General features: G+C 33.8%; 2 long non-coding RNA genes across 2 annotated transcripts; one reads left to right on the forward strand and one right to left on the reverse strand.

The window, feature by feature from the left end:
• The first annotated feature begins 1,961 nt into the window (after positions 1–1,961).
• LOC117120499 lies at positions 1,962–10,411 on the forward strand. Its single transcript, XR_004447370.1, has 4 exons — positions 1,962–2,113; positions 6,872–6,923; positions 8,984–9,047; positions 9,223–10,411. It is a non-coding gene; the product is annotated as an uncharacterized LOC117120499 (long non-coding RNA).
• A 735-nt stretch (positions 10,412–11,146) lies between these two features.
• LOC117120500 lies at positions 11,147–17,823 on the reverse strand. The gene is made up of 5 exons (XR_004447371.1): positions 17,683–17,823; positions 15,115–15,236; positions 12,448–12,563; positions 12,032–12,114; positions 11,147–11,515 (listed from the first exon to the last, which is right to left on the reverse strand). It is a non-coding gene; the product is annotated as an uncharacterized LOC117120500 (long non-coding RNA).
• Positions 17,824–18,299: the final 476 nt, after the last annotated feature.

An 18,299-nucleotide genomic window follows, 5' to 3' on the forward strand; every position in this document is an offset into this window, starting at 1 on the left:
GATACGATAATGAATCGACTGAATAACTTCCTCGTCTTAACCAAATTATATCTTGCTAAGTCTTCGAAAGAGAAAGCATATAAAAATGATGGAATAGTTTGTAACTGGTTTCAGCTTTAAAGAAGAACTGTTTACGTTTGTATCCAAATCATATGTGCTCTATATTTTAAAAATAGGCCTACGTTTGCATTGCAACAAAATGAATTAAAAATTCGCCGCTGAAATTAGTACTAACAAATTACACTCTCTAAAAAAAAGAGTAGGGAACTTTTCTCCTGGTGCAATGCCAAATCACCACCACCACTGCGGTGGTATACGCCTTTTAGTGAGACCCCAGAAGGGCCCACTGAAAGTTCTTAATTCTTCCGACTTTATCATCGGTGGTGTTTACACCAAATGAATTCGTCCATTCGGTAATTTAAATTAAAGAAATACAAAGTCTATTGAAAATATACATTTCAAACGTTCACGTTATTACCTGTAACTGTACAGTGTAGCTAGGGATAAAGTGCATTAATTTGTCATAATTGCATCCAGATGATGAATCAAATAAAATTAAACATAATGTTACGCTATGACTTAATTGCAAAGTACGGAATTTCATGGAATCTAAGCTATCAGTTTCCGTTTTGTTTATCTACTCATGACTTGTATTGACACGAATCCAACCGATTCCTTGAATGCTGTAATTATTTGTGACGGGTGAGGAAGGCATTAATAATCAAGGTTAACAATATCTTGACTTGTAGAAACTATTTCGGAGAGTCCATCAGCCACAACGTTCAATACCTATTTAAATGAATAAGATTAATGTGTTGGGCTATAGCGTGAGTATTTCTGTAAAACACTTGGATCAACACTATTAAAGAGACGGAGGTCGGCGTGGGCTCGATTCGAACGGACTGTATGATAAAACGTCAGATAGGACAAAACATCACACAGAGATATTTTCTTGACGTAAATACACATCGAAATAAATGAATATATAAAAAATCAAGGAGTCAAAGTTGCCTTCTTTCATTAATATCGTGCAAATATTACTAAACTTATGCAGCAACCTCAAAGGTGTAATATCCTTCGTCCTCTTCTTTTTATGTTTATTAACGATCTTCCGTCTGAAGAAGATCCGTATTTACTTTCCGTAAATCAGATAACACTATCGAGAAATACTCTTTCCTAAGAGTCCAACAACTTTTTAAGGGCTTTCAACTAACAAAATCATTATCAATCTTAATAAAACTGACGTGGTGCTTAATACTAACATTGAAACTCGAAATTAAACGCATAAAACAAACTCACTGCATGCATCATACACGACGCCGCAGGCTCGCGCATACAGAGTGAGCATACTTATGCATTCGGAGTATCCGCCACTGATTCGGTTAATGACAGTGAGCTTTTGTAACATAAGACCATAAAAAATAAATTGTTTGTTTGCCTTTTTTTTTTTTTTTAAATGATAAATAGGGGCGGGTGGAAAAAGGTTGTTTTTTTATTTGCTCATCAGATGGAATAAAAACCCAGAGGCTTAGAATGGCAATATCTTACATCAGACAACAACTTTAGACAAATTTGTTGGGCATCTGGCAAAAAAAATTTAAAGATAAATTCACTCACATTTTTTTAATTTGTAAAGAAAAAAAATAAAACAAAAACCCTTTTTTAAAAAGTTTCTTTTGTTTTTCAGCCCCTATTTCTTAGTTAAGGGCGGGTGGAGGGGGCAAACAAACTATTTTTTTTTGGCCTAATAGTTTTATTTTTCTGCAAATTGTGATAAAAATTGGCAATGACGCTCGCACTTTTCAACTGGAAGCGGTAAGACAGCAATGACATATGCGAATTTCATTCATGTAGCTTTAGTATTTTTGGCACAAAAAAAAAAGGAAAAAAAGAACAATAGGCCTATCCTGATTTCTTATGCATTTCTCATACTACCTCGAGAATCGTTTGCCTGCCAGGGTAGGGCGTCGCCAGCGTTTAAGATAGGCCAATGTAAACATTGGAAGTAGGCCTGGCACGGCAACTCGCACATTTGAAAGGTGTTGACAACTTGCTTTTTTGAGTATAATAGAGTTTTGTTCAAAAGTGAAATTAATACAAGACCGATTTTAATGTAAGTAGAGGACAGTTGTTATTATGGTTTTGGTTTTTATAAAGGCAATATTTAGGTGGAACCATACGTGAATGAATCTTTTTCTGAACTGGTGGTAGGCCTAGGCTGTTGAGCTGTCCGGCATGTTGGACATCTCTCGCACCACCTTGTCTGCGGACCGCAATTCGTGATGGTGTTGACGACAGGGGTGGCGCCAGTGGGGAGGGGGTGGGGGAGGTGTCAGGGGAATTTTTCTCTGATGGACAAGCCTGGATTCCCTGTCGTCCAGGTCGTCGGATCAAAAATATAAAACAATATAATTTGTCTATCCAAATAGCGTTATTTTGATTGCCAATACCTTATATTTTGGGCCATAATAAGTCTAATAAAAACTCTCCCCATGAGCTGAGGCTATTGGCACTGCTACAAGAAAAAAGCTACTGTTTTCTATTGGCACTGCCTTGACACAGTGTGAAAAAGCTACTGTTTTCTATTGCCACTGCCGCAGTGTGAAAAAGCTGCTGTTTTATCGCCCCTACCACAGTGCGAAAAAAAGCTGTATTTTCTATTGGCATTGCTGCAGTGCAAAAAAAGTTCTATTTCCTATTGGCACTGCCGCAATGCCAAAATGCTGCTATTCAGTTAATCAAAATGGATGTTTTGATCGATAGATGACATTATTTTTATCTTATATAAAAGCCTATTATAAGTTTATTTTCTATGATTATTATCCACATAATTCATGTTTACAATGTTATACTATTGTTTATAAATAATAGGCCTATATGAAAGAATAATAATTCAAATTTTCAATTGAGTATGACTTTATTTCCAATTGCATCATCAAAATGCAATATAATATATGAATAATTCAAATATAATTAAAATATAACAATTATAAATATAATGATTAAATCATAAAGAAATTGAAAAAGTAAAAACTTTATCATGTAGACCTATAATGATAATAATAAGTAATCATAGTAATAATAAAAATAATGATAATACTAGGCACATTCAGACGAGTCAGAAGTAAGCTTTGAAGAAGCAGTTTACTTGTTGGAAGCCCTGGGCAGCGCCTGTGAAGACGCTCTTTGTATTAAGTTACTTGAACCTTACTACAGACGATTTACTCCTGAGCAGTCTCAGGAGTAAGTGTTCTACTTCCTCTACTGCACTAATAGCACCACTATTGCAGGTGTTATATTTTATACGTTAATCTTAGATGAGCACCGCTACTGCAGTTATGGGCACCGCTGCTGCAGGTGTTGTTCTATTTTATATATTAAATCCTTAGATGGGCACCGCTACTGCATTATGGGCACCACTACTGCAGGTGTTGTTATATGTATACATTAATCCTTAGATGGGCACCACTACTGCATTATGGGCACCACTGCCACAGGTGTTGTTATATTTTATCCTTAGATGGGCACCGCTACTGCATTATGGGCACCACTACTGCAGGTGTTGTTTTATTTTATATAATAAATCCTTAGATGGGTACCGCTACTGCAGGTGTTATTATATTTTATATATTAATCCTTAGATGGGCACCGCTACTGCATTATGGGCACCACTACTGCAGGTGTTATATTTTATAATCCTTAGATGGGCACCGCTATTGCATTATGGGCACCACAAGGTGTTGTTATATTATATATATTAAATCCTTAGATGGGCACCGCTACTGCATTATGGGCACCGCTACTGCAGGTGTTGTTATAATAATAATAATAATAATAATAGTGTAGTTTTATATAACGCACATATCCATCTAATTTAAGATGCTCAGGGCGTTTGATATGTGGACTAGGAACTCGATCAATGATCGATCAAAATTTTATATATTAATCCTTAGATGGGCACCTCTACTGAATTATGGGCACCACTACTGCAGGTGTCGTTATATTTTATATAATAAATTCATAGATGGGCACCGCTACTGCATTATGGGCACCACTACTGCAGGTGTCGTTATATTTTATATAATAAATCCTTAAATGGGCACTGCTACTGCATTATGGGCACCACTACTGCAGGTGTTGTTTTATTTTATATAATAAATCCTTAGATGGGCACCGCTACTGCAGGTGTTGTTATATTTTATATATTAATCCTAGATGAGCACCGCTATTTCATTATGGACACCTCTACTGCAGGTGTTATTATATTTTATATATTAATCCTTAGATGGGCACCGCTACTACATTATGGGCACCACTACTGCAGGTGTTATATTTTATAATCCTTAGATGGGCACCGCTACTGCATTATGGGCACCACCAGGTGTTGTTATATTTTATATATTAAATCCATAGATGGGCACCGCTACTGCATTATGGGCACCGCTACTGCAGGTGTTGTTATAATAATAATAATAATAATAGTGTAGTTTTATATAGCGCACATATCCATCTAATGTAAGATGCTCAGGGTGCTTGATATGTGGACTAGGAACTTGATCAATGATCGATCAATATTTTATATATTAATCCTTAGATGGGCACCGCTACTGCATTATGGGCACCACTAGGTGTTGTTATATTTTATATTAAATCCTTAGATGGGCACCGCTACTGCATTATGGGCACCGCTACTGCAGGTGTTGTTATAATAATAATAATAATAATAATAATAATAATAATAATAATAATAGTGTAGTTTTATATAGCGCACATATCCATCTAATTTAAGATGCTCAGGGCGCTTGATATGTGGACTAGGAACTCGATCAATGATCGATCGATATTTTATATATTAATCCGTATATGGGCACCGCTACTGAATTATGGGCAACGCTACTGCAGGTGTTGTTATATTTTATACATTAATCCTTAGATGGGCACTGCTACTGAATTATGGGCACCACTACTGCAGGTGTTGTTCTATTTTATATATTAAATCCTTAGATGGGCACCACTACTGCATTATGGGCACCACCTGCAGGTGTCGTTATATTTAATAAATCCTTAGATGGGCACCGCTACTGCATTATGGGCACCACTACTGCAGATGTTGTTATATTTTATATAATAAATCCTTAGATGGGTACCGCTACTGCAGGTGTTGTTATATCTTATATATTAATCCTTAGATGGGCACCGCTATTGCATTATGGGCACCCCTACTGCAGGTGTTATTATATTTTATATATTAATCCTTAGATGGGCACCGCTACTGCATTATGGGCACCACCAGGTGTTGTTATATTTTATATTAAATCCTTAGATGGGCACCGCTACTGCATTATGGGCACTGCTACTGCAGGTGTTGTTATAATAATAATAATAATAGTGTAGTTTTATATAGCGCACATATCCATCTAATGGATGCTCAGGGTGCTTGATATGTGGACTAGGAACTTGATCAATGATCGATCGATATTTTATATATTAATCCGTAGATGGGCACCGCTACTGAATTATGGGCACCGCTACTGCAGGTGTTGTTATATTTTATACATTAATCCTTAGATTGGCACTGCTACTGCAGTTGTTGTTATATTTTATATATTAATCCTTAGATGGGCACCGCTATTGCATTATGTGCACCCCTACTGCAGGTGTTATTATATTTTATATATTAATCCTTAGATGGGCACCGCTATTGCATTATGGGCACCCCTACTGCATGTGTTGTTATATTTTATATATTAAACCCAAATGGGCACCACTACTGCATGTGTTGTTATATTGTATATATTAAATCCTTAGATGGGCACTGCTATTGCATTATGGGCACCGCTACTGCAGATGTTCTTATATTTTATATATCAATCCTTACTTTTATTGACTTTAGTACAAATGTGCGAAGATTATTATAAAAAAGCTCAAGTAAAGATATTTGCGTTGTTAGGATCGACGCCACTATAACAACGCGACTTAGCTTGCGCTTTTCTAAACTGCAAACAGTCGCGTCTAGTGGTTAAATGGTTTTAAAAAATTCCTATGTTAAATTTAAAAGTATTGCAAGAATCATTATTTTTAACTATATAATTTAAATAAATGCCAAAAAAAAATTAACATGGTGTCGGAGACTTGGACAATGAGCAATCTAGCTATTATAGTAGATCAGTGTGTTGCCCATATAACACTTACCAATAAACAAGCAGCCATTTTCAATTCAAATGTCGCCACTAACGGCCAATGATTTTTAGTGATGTGACTTTTTTGGTATCTTGTATCATCTTTTGGTTAATTCTGGAAACCTCCAGATTTTTTGGTAAATCTCCAGATTTTTTTAAGATTCATAAAAAAATCTCCAGATTTTCATGACCCAAGGGTTGGCCGGGCCTGTATTCTAATAATAATAATAAAGGAACAAATAATAATAATAATAGTAATAATACAGGAAATAATAATAATAATAATAATAATAATAATAATAATAATAATAATTATAATAATAATAATAATAGGTAATCGTAGTAATAATACACACATACATATGGATTATTTTTTAATCTATATGAAAATAGTAATAATAATAATATAGTAATAATAATAATAACAGTGCTTGAATAATACTTCTTATCTAATAATGAATTAATAATAGGCCTACATTATAATACCTATTTATGATAGTTTGATTTAGACATTTGTTGATTAATTATAGGAATAAGATACTGTAATGATGGATTAGTTTATAGAAATGTAATGAGTATACCGTTAATGAATTAACATATTAAATCAACTTACGTTAATGTAAAACCTGTTTTTTTTTTAATTGTAACTTGTACAGTTATTAGTATTTATTTTTTAATGTTTAATATTTCAGAATATGAAGTGATCTTTAAGCCTTGAATACACCACCACCCACCTTATAGCAGGTAAGGAAGTGATTTTCAAATTCATCAACTCCTGTTACTAGTCAGCAGTGTTGATGCTTTTGGAAATTGAGACCCTTCAATTTATTGCTTTCACCATGACAAATCATTCTAAAAAGTTTCATTTCAGATCCATTAATCTGTTTTTAAAACATTTAAGTCTGGAACATTCTGTTTTAGGGGTTTCCACATGTACACCCTATCAAAATTGCATAATTTGTCCATGGCTGTGAGGAACCATTCTAAAAAGCTTTTAAGACACATTGTCATTTTTTTAGATACCTATTGTACTGTAGTTTTAGGAAGTTCCCATTAAATGGTTTTCATATCCGCATCCTACTTTGAAATTTTGAGCCTGGAAATGAATTGGGGGACATCTCTTATACTGATTTGTAAATTTTGATATGAAGTGGCCCTTTGCGCATGCCTGAAAGATTGCATCTCACCGTACCGCGGAATTTGAGGACGGTTCTGACTGAAAATAGCGTCCGATTTAGAATGCAACGGCAAGGACTGTGGTAGTCCTACACTAATTGCTAAGCATAGTGAAAGTCAGGGAGGTATGGCTATAACTGTACTTGTATTTGTACGAAGGAAACATCTTAAATTTCAGGTATGCCTAGGTACTACACCAAAACGAAAACGTTACGTTTAGGCCTACAGGAGGTCCTATTATTAGGCCTAGTCCTAGTCTACGACTGTACCTAAGCGTGTATGTGGTTCGAGAAAACGTTTTGCTGGAATACCACCACCTTTTTTACCTTTTATTTTATTTTTATTAATATATTTTTTATTTTTAAATTTTTTTTTTTTTTTTTTTTTTTTTTTTTTTTTTTTTTTTTTTTTTTTTTGCTTCCACATATAAAAATACAATATAATATGATATATAAAATTATGAACATCGGATTTCCGGTTTATTATATCAAATTTGCATGTATATCAAAGATTGACATCATTTACTTTAAAAATTGCTTAATATTAATAGCTTAGGGGTCGCGGTGCTTTCCTCCCTCCGTTCAGTTGTTTCAAATTGGGACCGAGTTAGTGAACCCTATAGTTAATGGTCTTGCTTGGTGCATACCTTGCATGGAATGGATAGGGATAGTCGGGGAGGAATGACTAGGGCACCGATTCCTGGCCAGGGTGAAAGCTCGTTTTGCTGTATTTTTTCTTATCTTATATTTTTTATTGCTTTGAGGAACACGTACAGGATGAAAGTTTTAGATACAGTAATCGGTAATTATGTCCAAGGAGAAAAAAAAAAACCAGATGCCAAGATTAATAATAATAATAATAATAATAATGATAATGATAATAATAACAATAATAATTTTGACTTAAATTGCGCATTATGCTAAAGCCTTGATGCGCTTAACTTAACAATAAAAATGAAACTGACGGATTAACACTTGAGGTCTCAGGTCTCATGTTTAAATCACCGCAAATACAGTACTGCAATACGAATGCCAGCATAGGAACTTTGGACCTTTCAGAGGTCTGGTTTAAAAATAAAATATAGTGGATTGTGGGACATATTGTGCATTCTTAAAATAGATGGTTAGTGATATAAGTGTTAGTCCGATTCTGAACCAATGATTATTCTTACAATCAGGGGTCCCGAAGTGTTTCGCAAACCCACTGAATGCTCTAATGGGGAAAAGCCCTCTTTTAAAAGCATAGAGTACTTTAAATCCATTGATATCTGATTATGTATTATTTAATGAATAATGAATAATAATAATAATAATAATAATTATTATTATGAATTTCTCTTTCTGTCATTGTTGCAGCTATGTTCTAAACAATGGTCCATTGTATAACTATATATAAATTACCACCATGTTTAAAATAACTACTATATCTTAATATTAATGAGAAAGATTTTATTTGTTATTTGTTTATTTGTTATTTATTTAATTGTCATTTAGTTTCGCCATTGCCTGGTTCCATCACTGACTTATCATAATTATTTTCATAATTACGATTTTACATGAATATTTAAATTTTTTTTAAAATTGTAATTTGTACAATTATTATTTATTTTTAAATGTTCAATATTTCAGAATATGAAAAAAGTTGAGTGATCTTCAAGCCACAAATAAACCACCACCACCTACCCTGCAAAAGGTAAGGAAATAATTTTCAAATTCATAAACTCCCCCTGTTGCAGTGTTAATGATTACTGAAAAGTGATAATTATTTGTTCAATATCAGTACCTATTTTTAAAAAACAAAGTTCACAAAATTATGATATTGTACTTTTATATTTATATAGTTTTTGTTATATATATATATTTTCTAGGAAAACACTTGCTGAGCAGATTTATTGTGGGTTATCAAGACTAGAATTCAGTAGGAGCTTGTTAGCGTAAAGCAGATGAATGATGGGTAGACCGATTTGTTGGAGGCTTGCTAAGTACAAATGAAGCAGATGAACTGTGGCAAACAGGCTGTTATACAGAAGGTTGAGCAATGAATTGTGGGAAATCCAGACTGATTTGTTTGAATTTGTATACAGTACTGACAGCAGCTGTACGGTGCTTGAAGCTAGCGAAGTCAGATTTTGAGATAATGCAAGTGAACTGTGGAAAGTCAAATTTTGATATAGAATTGTGTGGAATAGACACAGATTTATTTGAATCCTGCTACATACGCTGTTGTTACCTGAAGCTTTGCAAACTGTGATGTATGGAAATGAAGCAGATTGATTATGGGACACCTACTGTACACTGCAAAGACGTTTATTGTACATTCTTAAAATTGGTGGTTATGGAAAGAAGTCAGGTTTGTGATATACAATATTAAGTAACTTTAGTGTTAGTCCAATTCTGGACTTAGTAAAACATTAGTCTGATTAAAATTCTGGCCCAATTCTGGAATTACTATAAAATGCTAAGGATTCTGGACATAATTAAAATTTGGTCTGATTTTGAACTTATAAAAGAGATTTTGCTCATGTAAATCTAACAATTAAATCAAGTTTGCAATGTGGTGATTAATAAAACAGCAATGAGAATGAGTAAATTGATGGTCCTATTCTGGTAGTTAAAATTCTGGGCTTAGTGTAAATTGTTGGTCCTATTTTGGACTTGGTTAAAAATAGTGTAAATTGTTGGTCCTTTTCAGGACATAGTGTAAATTGTTGGTCCTATTCTGGACTTAGTTAAAATTCTGCAATTAATGTAAATCGTTGAGTCCTATTCTGGACTTAGCTAAAATTCTGGAATTAATAGTATAAATTATTTGTCCTATCTTGTACTAGAGTGTAAATTGTTGGTCCTATTCTGGACTTAGTTAAAATAGTGTAAATTGTTGGTCCTATTCTGGACTTGAGTGAAATTCTGGATTTCTTAGACTTAGTGTAAATTATTGGTCAAATTCTGGACTTAATTAAATAATTGTTCAATAGTTGAGTCCTATTCTGGACTTAGTGTAAATGGTTGAGTCCTATTCTGGACTTAGTTAAAATTCTGGAATTAATAGTATAAATTATTTGTCCTATCTTGTACTAGAGTGTAAATTGTTGGTCCTATTCTGGACTTGTGTGAAATTCTGGACTTTTTGGACTTAGTGTAAATGGTTGAGTCCTATTCTGGACTTAATTAAATAATTGTCCAATATAGTTGAGTCCTATTCTGGACTTAGTGTAAATGGTTGAGTCCTATTCTGGACTTAGTTAAAATTCTGCAATTAATGTAAATGGTTGTGTCCTATTCTGAACTTAGATAAAATTTTGGACTTAGTGTAAATGGTTTAGTCCTGTTCTGGACTTAGTTAAAATTCTGCAATTAATGTAAATGGTTGAGTCCTATTCTGGACTTAGATAAAATTTTGGACTTAGTGTAAAAAATTCTGCAATTAATGTAAATGGTTGAGTCCTATTCTGGACTTAGATAAAATTTTGGACTTAGTGTAAATGGTTTAGTCCTGTTCTGGACTTAATTAAATAATTGTTCAATATAGTTGTGTCCTATTCTGGACTTAGTTAAAATTTTGGACTTAGTGTAAATGGTTGTGTCCTATTCTGGACTTAGTAGATAAAATTTTGGACTTAGTGTAAATGGTTTAGTCCTGTTCTGGACTTAATTAAATAATTGTTCAATATAGTTGAGTCCTATTCTGGACTTAGTTAAATTCTGCAATTAATATAAATGGTTGTGTCCTATTCTGGACTTAGTTGAAATTCTGTAGTCACACAAAGTTGAATAAAACAAAATGGAACACTATTTTTATTGTACTACATTTCATTTGTAGTGTACTGTATTTCAAACACCACATTACTGTACAATCCAACAAATGTTAACGAAACTTTTTTGGAAAATTTCGCCAGCGTCTCGCGCAAAAAGACAGTTGGGATTATCCAAGCGGAAGCAATCGCCTATCATAGGCGATCGGCACACGTGGAACCTACGCGCCACCCACCACCCTTGGCCCTGCTGAAAGATATATATGCCTCTCAGAAGTTGCTCTTGACTTGATGTCACTTCTGTAGTTTTCTTGAGTTTTGCAGTTTCAAGTTGATTTTAATGAATATTCATCATTTCTCTGCCTGGTAATGAGGATAGCTGATCTGGTGGAATATGCAAATAAATCAACTGAAATTAAAAAAGAAATTATATCAAATTTAACCAACAAATATTATGACTTTTATTAATTTAATTACTTCTTAATTAATTGTGAAATTACTTACTTTCATTTAATGATAGATAATCTACATATAATAACTTTATATAATTTCAACACTAATATCCATTGTATAAAACTTGACTATAATACAACCCAAGGCAATGCTGGTCAATGTGGCTACCTTTCTTGGAGAGTTTACCATGAACTTTCCTGTAGGTGCTTTATACATTGTGAAATCACTACAAGTGAAACACACAAAATTGGTACATAACTCTCAGTATCATGAAACATTGTAAATATTAGGTAGATGATACTGAGTGTTATGTATCAATTGTGTGTATTTTACAATTGTGCAATTTTGCATTAATGGGCAATGATAGGATTAAAACCGGTTAATGGTTGTTGACATAATTACATGTTCTTTCAAGGAAAATGGTACATTACATAATGTAAAAACACTTCATTAAAAATAACTTTCCACTTACCAGAAAGAATCTGATATTAGCTTTCTAAATTCTTCTACATTTTCCATTACGTTCTCAATCACTACTTATCAACATGTTGCTCTCTGAAATGAACAAGTTTAAAACAAAAAAATTGAAATTATTACAATGGATGTCAAAAATTTACTACAAAAACATTGTTTAATTTGGAAAGTATTAACAGATTATTTATATCTATACATTCATTATAAGCTTATTTTTGTCTTTATGTGTACATTGTGCCTGTACTTAACAATTTTCTATGTTTGTCAATATAAAGTCGGAGTTATGTCCTGGTCTCGACTCTCCAAAGTTACTATTAGTCTTATGAAGATACGAATGGATACCTTGTTGGAAGCAAGAAATCAAGTTGTCTTTACCAAGTACTGCATGAAAAAATGAAATATCTTTCCACTTACCAGAATCTGGTATTCCTTAATTGTTATCCATTTTCCCAATTATTATTTCATGAAGTGAAAACACTGCTTTTTAACATGTCACTCATGTCAATCTGTCTGCTTACCAACATGCCACTCTATAAAATAAACAAGTTAACTATAAAAAAATAGAAAACTACAAATTTACAAATGACACAACATACTACAGGGAAAGATTCGGCCAGGGGGATGGGGGGGAGGAGCGATAAAAAAATGAGAATTATGCCGAACAAAACCCTATTCAATTGTAAAATTAAAGGTCACATTAGTATTTTAAGCCAACTTAATGAAACTAAAAAGCTGTCATGTAGGATTGATGAAATTATTTTGTGATTTGTGATGTATCACAAGTTAAATATTTTAACCATTAAGATGAAACCATATCAGTAGACAAAAAAAAAAAAAGAGAAAAAAAAAGGATTTTAATTGTGATCATAAAGACATAGTCACTTAAAATTGTTTAAATGTATTTTTTAAATGTGTTTCCAATTTGAATCTGAATACTTACTAACCAATCGTGACAATAAATAAATAAAAATTGTATATGTTGGGTTAGCACATGTTTAAATAGAGTAAAGAAAATAGAGTGAATAAAGTATCATTCCTCTTTTGGGACACAACTTTAGAGGACACCCCTTTAAGGGGACACTTTTTTTTAAAACAAAGGGAAAATATCTTTAACACTATGGCCAGACCCTATTTCTTCATTGTACCACAACAACTACAGTAGTTTCAAAATAAGGAAAATCCATTTAACATTATATTTTGACAATTTTTGAGCAATAAAACCAAAATTTTCTCCCCTGAATTCTCAGAGTGAACATCAGTATAGGCCTACTGCATGTTACTTTGTAATAATAATAATAATAATAATAATAATAATAATAATAATAATAATAATAATAATAATAGTAATTAACTTTATTTTAAAACAGAAAAAAATTGTATCACCATATTGGTGTTTTTCACAAGGCCATTTATGCAAGAAGATACGAAGAAAATTAAGAAACTAAAATATCAAAAATCAAAAATTGAAATACATACTGCACAATGAAAAGTAAAATTTAAAATCATAAAGACTAAAAAGTGATGTCACGTGGCCTGCGAGAACAAGGCGAAAATAATATTTTACATTAAACTGGATTTTAATCGACTGGCACAATCATCAAAGTGTAATTTCAGTTACTAAGCAGGCAAGATCATGATTGTAACAATGTAAGATGACATAGGGACTACATTCATGTCTCAATTATAAAAGTGTTTGTATTATTGATGGCTCTTTGTGTGATATATAACACTTTGGCTTTTGCATTAACAAATAAAAGGGTAACTTTCTTAGGTCAATATGCAATGTATGAGAGTCTGGCGACTTATTATGATGTCATTAAAAAAATTAATAATTTGGGTGGGGGAGAGACACCCCCTTCCAAAGTGGCGTAGCTAGGAGCGAAAGGGCCCCAGTGCAAGATTAATCAGATTCGTATCTATTTTAAGAGGGACATATTTGGTCTCAACTGCTGTTCTAAACTAATCAAGAAAATTGGTGGCACATAAAATTTAACAATTGCAGTGGCGGGTCAGAGAATTTAAAATAAAGGAAGCAGGGAGGATTTTCACAAGTGGATGAAGACCACTTCAGCCCCACGATGGCTGGGGTTGAGGCAAAAAAATTTATGATTTTGCACCTCTAAATGGCTGGAAATGACACTCTCAGACTTAAATTTTAATACAATTTCCCCTTCCAAATTTCCATTTCTTTTATAATTTTTGGACACCCTTGAATACACCACTGATTTGAAATTGTAATCAATAATTACTCCTCTAAAAACCAAATATTATTGAGGGGCCCGCTAGCCGTTTTTTCTTAAAAAATATTAACTTTATTTTATTAGGTGTATTTATGAATGGTTCCTTTAATACACCTGGGCCCCAGTGTTTTCACTGGCTGCACTGTCCGTAGCTACGTCACTGCTCCAAACCTCCTTCGGCTCGCGCCTAGCGCTCAGGTAGCGCTACGCGCTACGTGCCGAAGTACACCCATTGCCCTTAATATTTATTCAATTTAATTAACAATTTTGGCTCCTATTGCGATATAGTTGAGAACCCCTGCGCTATCCTGTCATTAACAATCAGATGTACGGTTTGGAAAGTTTAATATTAAAACGAGTACAAATGGATAAATAAGGTTATTGACGTGTAAGAGTAGTTGCCTTGCAGCTACTCTTGAATGATGACATTCCTGATGATGACATAATTAATGTCAAAATATTGAATCCCGACACAATGGTGTGCATTTCGATACTTGGAGTATGTATTATGCTATGTTATTGATATAAGTAACATAATTGCTGGTCCAATTCTGGACTAAATTTAAAATGTTGGTTCGATTCCGGACTTAATCAGAAGTTGCTTTTGCTCTGGTGCCATTTCAGCAGTTTTATGATTTTCATAGTTTCAAGTGTCTGACAATGAACATTCATTATCATTACATTATTGTGATGAGACCATGGTCTGGTGAATTATGCAAATGTACATCAATGAAAATGCAGCATTATAAAATTGTACAATACAAACTTCTTATAAAAAAACCCTTTAAAATAACACTTAATACTTGGCCTATATCATAACATAAAATATATATCAACTTACCAGAATCTGTTCTTGTGTTGCTCTCTGCTTTCTCAATTTTTATAAGCATTTTTCTTTAAGCTCAACACCGCTGCTGCTAAACATGTCACTATCTCAATCTGCTTGCTTACCAACATGCCATTCTATAAAACATAAAACCATTGTAAGTAAGTATACTAAATTCACTGAAGTGGCATTATTTTTTACTTTACAGATTACTCGTATACATTCATTATAAGCTTATTTCAAAATTAGGATTTGTTGTCGTTTGAGTCTAAAGATCTGGTACTGGATCAGTTCCTCTCTAGTCGCAAGATCCGGTTGCTGTACACAGAGCGCTAATCACACGCAGTAAGCTAGTGACCGAGTGAGTGATGTTTACGTACGTAGGAGCCGCCTAATGTAGAGCAGCTCCAAACTTCAGAAGCTCGTAAAACTTACTTCTGTAGAATTCTTGAGCATACTGATTTTAAAAAGAGAAGGCCCATATAGTATTTAAATTTAGTGTCATGTCAGTAATTAATAGATATTTAATTGATAATCACTGGTCTCTCTACAAGTACTTCTGGGGCTGGTTTCTTGCCAGTCTTCTTGGGCCTTGGTTAATTACAGAGTTATTACAGATCAAATTTAGTTGACAAACATTTTTCCTATTGACACTGGACATTAGTTTATGTGTAATAAAGTTTTATTTTATATTTCTTTCAGGACAAACAGATGACATTGGATTTGTCAATACTAAATTATTTACGATTTAAATAAACTGTGGATAAACGTGCATAACACGCAGGCCTACATTTCTTAGTAGTTAGTGATTCTGTAGATTTTTAAAAATTATGTTGACGACCTATTTTTGATTCAGTTGAATTAAATATTAATTAGTACTTTAAAATAATTAATAGTTAATTAATCAGTAGGCCTAGTTTAATTAACAATAGAAGCCTCGCATAGGCCTTGTAGAAGTAGACCTCTATCTAGTACTTTACGTCTAGTTTACACCTAACAAATACACTGTAAATGCACTTGTCAAATGTTAGTCCCGGGCAAAATCCACCATACAACGACAGGGATTGAGGTGATGTAGGCCTAGTGTGTTGCATGTATTTGACCTAGTTTGCGTCAAAAAATACACCAGACATGGCAAGGAAATCTGTTTCCACTATTGTATCAATTTTCTTATTAAATTTCTGTCTTGATACTGAATAAATTCTATCAGTCAGTTAAATCAATCAATCAATATTCTTTTTCTATGATCAATCAATACGCACTTTTCTAAACTTCCATGGAAATCTGCCTAATGATACGCATGCGTAGTGCTTCCATCAAGCAAGCTCATCTCCTTCTTGGCTTCTCTCTATCATGCTTCTCCGATTCAAGCATAGACTAGACCTTAAAATTGTTTTAGTCTCACTCTGTATGTTTGCTACATTAGGGCTTATCATCCAATCATTTATTAGCAGGACATTTTACCAGGACTACAAGATATTTCCCGCTGGTAGGTTGGCGGGAACTTCGCTGGGGATGTACTGTATGTTAAAACGATGCCTCACATTGCCGGGACTTTCACAAGCACGTAACCGTTTCATAAATTACACCCCCGGCTAAGTCCCCACTAGGCCCTGGTCTGGGAGGCTGGGTCTACAATTGACAAATAGTGTAGTGTGTAATGCCCTCCGAGGGGGCATAGACACAAAAACATTGATGTACTGTACTGTGTAATCGCTAAACAGGCAGTATCTTTGGGACAGTTGGAAAAATTGGGCACGTCATACACACTATTGGTCAGAATCCAGTACTGTATCTTTAGACTAGAACGACAATGAATCTGGTACCAGACATCTAGGCCTAGCCACAGTGTAGAAGAAAGTATCGGAAAAAGTTTTTTTATACCCATATTAAAGGCTGTGTTCTAAGTATCTACTTAAATTTAGTGTGCATTCTCCTGCTTTGTTTTATGAACTTAAAGTTCTACTTTTTCTAGATGCTTATAAATTACATAAATTGCATGTTCTCATATTTATTTCAGATATTTCTCATAAGCGAACTCCCTATACACTGACTGATTAATTTTTACCTATTGGACATTGTCATAATACAAGATTTAAAGTCAGGTTGTGGAGGAAAAAAATTTTTTGATATGTTGTAGAACTGATTTTTCTAAGACAGAAAAAAGTTGTTTGACTAAAAACTGGGGAATGGTGAGTGAGATACAGATTTTTTAATATTTAAAAACTGGGGGAAAAAGGGGTGTAACTGCCCATTTTTACACCTTATTGCTATTGAAATACCTATATTTTAATCTCCTATTGCCATGTTTTATATTTTAGTTGATTGGCAATAAAGTTAAAAAGTTTGAGATTATGTCTTTAAAGAAATCAAGCTGTCAGGTCAATCATTATGCTACTTTAGCGTTGAATCATATATCAATCGGCTAGGCTAGGCCTAGATAGAGTCAGTACTGTAGTAGTAGGCCTACCCTACTCCTCCTACCTTACTACTACTACTAGCTAGTGACTAGTCTACACACTATGTGATGGGAGGGGTAGGCCTATCCTATTCCTAGTAAAAGTCCATGGTGTAAGTTCCTACCTCAACCAAATTCAAACTGGAGCTCCTTTATATGTTGGAGACGCCACATCTTGACGTTGAGAGCCGTACAAAAAGAGGAACTTCACTTCAAAAATCTACTTCTATAAGCAACTTTCTACCTAAATGCCATGGCCATTGTCGTTGTTGTTTACTTTAAGAAGTGACGTCAAGAGTCTTGATGTACGATGCGCCAATGGCGTCCCTACAAAAGTTCACTATAACCGGCTATATGATTAGCTGCTCACTAATTAAAGTATTACAATGGGCTTTATATACATTATAAATATATAAATACTAATATTTTAATCAACAAAATCTTCAACGACATGAAATGAAACCCATAAATGTTTGTGAGTTTAAAAAATAATTATTGTGGCCTTCCATAAAACTAAACTACGCCCTCAATCGGATCAATAAAGTTTCAGACGAAACGGTAGTCTCTCCTTCGTAATATCAGTGATATAAGGCATTTTTCGTTTTGACTACGCGGCCAGTCTACTACGAACTAATGGACCGTGACGGCAACGCCAAGACACTGTTCGCGTACTACACTAAGAGCTGTTTTCGTTTTTTTAAGGCGACTACGGCGACGCAGCACACGTACGTAGGCCTACGGA

The sequence above is a fragment of the Anneissia japonica genome, unplaced genomic scaffold (genome assembly GCF_011630105.1).
Source record: "Anneissia japonica isolate Jap-2015-1 unplaced genomic scaffold, ASM1163010v1 scaffold1698_len283567_cov170, whole genome shotgun sequence".
Classification (NCBI taxonomy): Eukaryota; Metazoa; Echinodermata; class Crinoidea; order Comatulida; family Comatulidae; genus Anneissia; species Anneissia japonica.